The following is a 5,936-nucleotide window of genomic DNA, read 5'->3' on the forward strand; positions in this document are numbered from 1 at the left end:
GACCCTCACCAGTGCCCGTGCCCATCAACCTGGGGGACCCTCACCAGGCTCCGGAAGGCAGGACCAGGAGGGAATAAATGCAACGAACAGCACTGCATTCCCCGGGTCCCCTCCTGGGTCTACTGGTACTTTCCATCAGTGCAGATGAAGATGAAGAAATTTTTGGAGCGGTGGCTAAGAACAGCAGCCGGGGGGCAGGCAGTAAGGACGCAGGAGGGCACCTTGGCGCAGAAGGAATGGGAGGCAGGAGAGGAGGACAGTTTGAACCAGTTCACCACGTGCCTCAGGCTTCCGGTTCAGAGACCGTAAGTCAGTGTGCAGATGTGACATGTAGGGGAGCGTGCATGGGCACGTCCTTGTCCCCCGGCCCGAGAGCATCCACTGGACACCCCTTTGGTGTCGGACAGCTGGCCGGGCACTTTCTTAATCCCCCGAACCAGTGTTCCTGTCCGTGTCTCAGAGCTGAGAACACTGGTTAAGCAACGTGCCTGGGTTCACACTGGAGCTTGGAATTGGTCTCCGAGGCACTTCATCTCCTCCTTAGAGTAACCTATGAGACCCTGCTTCATCTGGCCCCTTGTCCCTCTCCCACCTAATCTGCTTCCCTCCCCTGCACACCTCTTCCCCCGGCCTTGGTCTCTCCTGTCCAGCACGTGGGCCCCCACCAGCACACCATTGCATTCGCTGCTCACGCCTTCCAAGTTCGCTCCTGCCCTTCCCTCCGGCCTTTCCTGCAGAGTTGCCCCATTAGCGAGGCTTTCCCAGTTCTCCCACCTGGACCCCAGACACTCCATCGCCCCCTTCCTGCGCCACATTTTCTCCCCGTGGGCACTTAGCACCCTCGAACGTGCTGTCTTACTTATTTATGTTATTTGTTGTGTTTCCTCACTAGAGCGCCAGCTCCATGAAGGAGGGATTTGTTTTTGTGTTTTGCTCTGCTTTCAACTTCTGAATTCCCGTGCCCTGTACGGCTTTAATCAGAAGTTGATGCGTGAGTGAATGAATGCATGGGTGGGCTTTTGGCTCACGGTAGGTGCTAATGCTCCCGGGCTAACCAATGCAGCAGAAAGGGCTGCAGCTGGCCGCCTCCCTGGGCGTCTCTAACCAGCCCTGTCTCAGCACCCGGGTCCTCTCCAGCATTCTCCTATTATTACCCTCTCCTCCACGGGGAAGGGGGGAACAGCCCGGAGGCTGCAGGGGTACAGCCGTGGGGAGCCCCCACCCGCCGCCTGGGTCACGCACCTGAGCGGTGCCGGCAGCACCGGCAGAGACAGCTGGGCACGGCCTGCAGGGGGCGCCCGAAGACTAGCGAATAGGGCACCCGCGGCGGCCGGGAGGTTCAGCTCCCCGGCTGCCCGCACACTTGGAATCTGAGCGGGAACGAGGAACGGTTGGAAGTTATTTGGGGGAGCGAGAGAGGAGCGTGGAAGTCAGGAAGCTAGAATCGGGGAGGGGCAGCAAGACCTTTTTGGATTTTCAGCCAGGACTAACAGGGTGAAGGAATTTATCGCGATGGAGGCGCGGGGGGCGCAGTCCCCGCCTCCGTCCGTGTAAGGAGAGGCTGCTCTCCCAACGGACCCAGCTTGCTGCGCAGGGAGCTAGAAGCTTGCCTTCTCGGACGGGGCGCCCGACTCCCCTCTAAAATAGGGTGTCTGCTCCTCTCATTTCCACGGAACCCCCTGCTGCCTGTGGGGCAAAGGGAATCCTTAGGAGACGGGCAGGAGGACCCAGTCATTCTCTGGTTTCACAAATATTTATGGAAAACCAACCACTTTCCAGGTTCCGTTTTAGGCACTTTACGGAATCACTTGCCAACGTCAGCAAGAGGCCCGCCTTAATGAAGCCTGTCTCCTATCGCGGGAGCTTACGGTGACAACGGCCCTGATAAATGACCAAAGGTGATGTTTTTATATTACTGCCTGCTTCAGAAACTTTTCCCTGCTGCCTCGCGTCACAATGATCTTTCCTCTCTTTTCCTTAGACTATTATTGTTTGGTCTCTGAGTGCACATCATGTTACGTGGTAACAGTATTGATCGCTTATAACTATTATTGCTAGTAATAATTAATAATATTACTAATGCCTGTTTGTATTATTAAGAGTTTGGCTCTTTCTCCCCATCAGATTGGAAACTTCTAGAAGGAATGACCGTTGGACTGTTAATGAGAAGCAAAGCTTGGATTGACCTTTTTAGGTTGGTTTCTAGCTCCTCATCTGTAACGCAGCAGCGATAACCTACATAAGCTACATAGCCCAAAGGTTGTGGGGAGATCAGTTCCCCACCTCTTGGTCCTATGACCTTGTCCCTGTCCTTCAGTTTTCTCTCTAGGGCCCCTGCTGATCTGACCCCCATGAGAGCCCAGATAAGCAGTGGAGGCTGCCCAGTCCTGCTGTTCCCAAGGTGCCAGAGCAGGTGTGGGACACAGGGACAGCCTTCTCCCCAGGCTCCCAGCCCAGCTCAAGGGACAAATGTCCTGCCTGAAGCAGCCCCCTCCTGTCTCCTTCTTGGACCTCAGCTCCTACAAGCAACGTGCACCATTTTATTTTCCACTGAAACAAGCTTTTAAGTTAAGGCAAGTTCATCCCCCTAAATGTAACCCTTTCACACCTCTATTTTCTCCCCTGTTAAAAATACTAAACAAAATGTCATTTAAATCTCAGAGACAGTTCTAGATGGACCTAGCCAAACAGCAGCTGAGCGAGATCTCTTGGCCCAACATCCTATTTCTGCAGAGGCAGCAGGTGCACCAGCTCTATGCTTGTATAAGATGTTGTAAAAGAAAGACATAATGTAACGCTTTCCCTGACCCTGGCCCCCTGGTCCCCTGGCCCCCTGTGTCCCATCCCAGGAGAATCAGGCTCCATATGCATGGTTAGAAATGCAGTGCTTTGCAAAGACACTTTCTAAACTCCCTCCCCGGCTCACGCACATTTCTAGAGTCTTTGCACCTGTAAGGTATGGCTGACATTTTTGCCTCTTGAGGGAATCTGTAAATATTAGTGCTTCCTCCTTACTGTCCCATCATTCATACAGAAGGATAAACTTGGACCCAAAGGTAATCTAAAGTGATTTGATGTGCAAAGTGCTCTAGGGACACCGAGGCATAAAAGATCAACGATGCCGAGGGCAGATGGGGGGGGGGGCGGGCGGAGGAGGTTTACAACGAGGGTGAGGTATGTCCCAGCCGTGAACGAAGACACAGAATTTTGCAGATGGGGGCTGTGGAGGATGGGGTGCAGTCACCGGAAACAGTCTGCGAAGGCACAGGCGGGTGGGGATCTGTCCGGAGATCCGTGAGGACCGCCGTGAGATGAGAATTTGGGAGGGTGTGGGGTGGGAGCTGGCTGGAGGTGAGACCCCAGCGGGGCACGGTGTTCTGTCTGGAATGGGGGAGAGTGCGTGCATACAGCGGGCAACAGAGGAACCGCGCTGGGGCCAAAAAAGACGGCTTAATATTCAATTAATGCTCTAAGTAGCACAGCAAAGAGAAGCAGAGAGTCTAAGACAAGCTGCAAGCTATGGCCCGGTGCTCACCAGACAGAGCACATCCGTCAGGCAGACAGATGCTGGATCGATGCTGCCCCTGGAGCAGGTGGGTTGCCAGGAAACTGGGCATGTCTCTAAGAACAGCCATAGTCTACTTTCTGGTTTTCTTACGTGTGTGTTTTTCAGTGATATTAATTGTACTGATGGATATCGTCATGTGCCGAGAATTCTGCCAAATACCTTGCGTGGGATCCAGCTGGCTCACTGAACATCTGGGTGGCCGACAGTGGCCTTAGGCTGGCTGACCAGACAAAGGCAGTCGGATGCCGTGGTCCCAAGAGGGAGGCTCGGTGCACGCCAGCGCTGGCCCCGTGCCTGCCTGCCCCTCGGCCCGCATGTTGTTTTGAAGGCTGAGACTCAGCAGCACTAAGGGATTCTGCTTACCTCAAGTGGAGTGGGGTGCAGGGTGGTTGGTCTTATTTATTTACTTAATGTTTATTTATTTTTGAGACAGAGAGAGAGAGAGTGTGGGGGAGGGCCAGAGAGAGGGCGAGACACAGGATTCAAAGCAGGCTCCAGGCTCTGAGCGGTCAGCACAGGGCCCAACGTGGGGCTCAGACTCATGAACCGTGAGATTCTGACCTGAGCCGAAGGCGGAACTTAACCGGCAGAGCCCCTGGGGTGGTTGGTTTTAAAGGACGTATACTCCACCTTTCCCCTCACACCAGAGAACATCACTTCTGCACTGGGCAGGCCCCCGTGGACAGCAGGACTTCCTGTGACACCTGCTCTTCACTCTCTTAGTCTTTTTGTTTTGGTGTTAAGTAAACATAGGCGTTATGCCATATCTTCAAAATTCCATGAAATGTGAGTGGACATCATTCCCCAAACTGAAACTCAAAGTCTAACTTGCGGGCCACACAGAGCTGGACTGGGGGGGGGGGGGGGGGGGGGGGGGGGCGGCAGGAATCTGCCTCAGGGCATCTGGGTCCAGAGTCTGTGCTCTTAGAAACCACACTGCTGGAATCATTTCCACTTTTCTCTTTCCTTATCCATCTTTATTTACTTTTATGTTAAACGAATAAGCTTATTCCAGAGAGTTTGTTAAAGGCTCTGACGTGTCGGGTAGCAGGTGCGGGGGATAACGGACTGGCCACTCTGAAGCATCTTGTGGGTCAGGGTTTCCAAAACTGAGAAGGATCAGCCAAGGTTCTCCCGGGCTCTCGAGCCCTCGGCCACGCTGAGACCAGTTCCTTTTTCCTTACGATACGGACTCATCGGTGCCTTCAGAACCAAGAGTTTCCCTTAAAGCATCTGTTCAGCTACCTTATCTCAAGAAAATTGAGGTGCAGAACATCTTGGTGGCCCCAGGCTACACAGAGCGGCCTCTTGGCCTGGGAATGGGCGGCCAGGAGACACGTCCCCAGCCCCGTGCCGGCCCCGTGGCCACCACGGTCCCCGTGTGTCCGGGTGAGGTGTGTGCTGTCCCTGGCAAGCCCGAGGGCACAGTCACCCCAGTGTTTCTCTGTCGGTGGGCAGGGGGTGCGTTTGCAAAGCCTCCTGTCCCAAATTTCCATGCCTCTACCTGTCCCTCAAAAAAATGTACATACGCCTGAAAACCAAAGAGGGGCTTTCACTCCTATTTCGATCACGAGGGTCGTCTGAGCCCCTTTAATGTGAGACCAGTTGTCTGACGAGTTCTCATTAAGTCCTGGGCTTGTAGGTTGAACGTCAATATTTGCTTTCTGCTTTCATATTATCTTAAATCCTTCCAATAATATATTCTCCAATGAATTAATTGGTATTTTCCAATAAATTAAATGGAAAAGGCTCTGGGCCGTGTTCTCTTCGTCATGCCCATGTCCAGTCACTCGTGCCAACGGGGCCCCCAGTGGCCTGTCCTCCCGAAGGGAGGGACGATAATTAGAAAGGAGTCAGAGTAATTGAAAGTGCCTATTGGGCTCAGAGCCCATAGGGAAAAAAATCAGCCCTTGCATTTGTAGAAAGCTCATTTCACAGATTCAACTTTTAAAAATACAGATGTGGGGGCACCTGGGTGGCTCAGACAGTTAAGCGTCCGACTCTTGATTCCGGCTCAGGTCATGAGCTCACAGTTCGTGGGTTTGAGCCCCGAGCTGGGCTCCGCACTGACAGTGCAGAGCCTGCTTGGGATCTCTCTCTGCCCCTCCCCTGCTGACACTTTCTCTTTCTCTCTTAAAAAAAAAATAGGGGCGCCTGGGTGGCTCAGTCGGTTGAGCGACCGACTTCGCCTCAGGTCATGATCTCATCATGGTTTGTGAGTTCGAGCCCCGCATCGGGCTCTGTGCTGACAGCTCGGAGCCTGGAGCCTACTTCTGATTCTGTCTCCCTCTCTCTCTGCCCCTCCCCCACTCATGCTCTGTCTCTGTCTCAGAAATAAATAAACATAAAAAAAAATAGACTTAAAAAA

At 53.4% G+C, this 5,936-nt stretch overlaps 1 long non-coding RNA gene across 1 annotated transcript; it reads left to right on the top strand.

The window, feature by feature from the left end:
* Positions 1 to 1,391: 1,391 nt before the first annotated feature.
* LOC125917297 (uncharacterized) lies at positions 1,392 to 3,105 on the top strand. The gene is made up of 3 exons (XR_007456144.1): positions 1,392 to 1,898; positions 2,125 to 2,194; positions 2,318 to 3,105. It is a non-coding gene; the product is annotated as an uncharacterized LOC125917297 (long non-coding RNA).
* The last annotated feature ends 2,831 nt before the right edge of the window (positions 3,106 to 5,936 follow it).

The sequence above is a fragment of the Panthera uncia genome, unplaced genomic scaffold (genome assembly GCF_023721935.1).
Source record: "Panthera uncia isolate 11264 unplaced genomic scaffold, Puncia_PCG_1.0 HiC_scaffold_1665, whole genome shotgun sequence".
NCBI classification, from domain to species: Eukaryota; Metazoa; Chordata; class Mammalia; order Carnivora; family Felidae; genus Panthera; species Panthera uncia.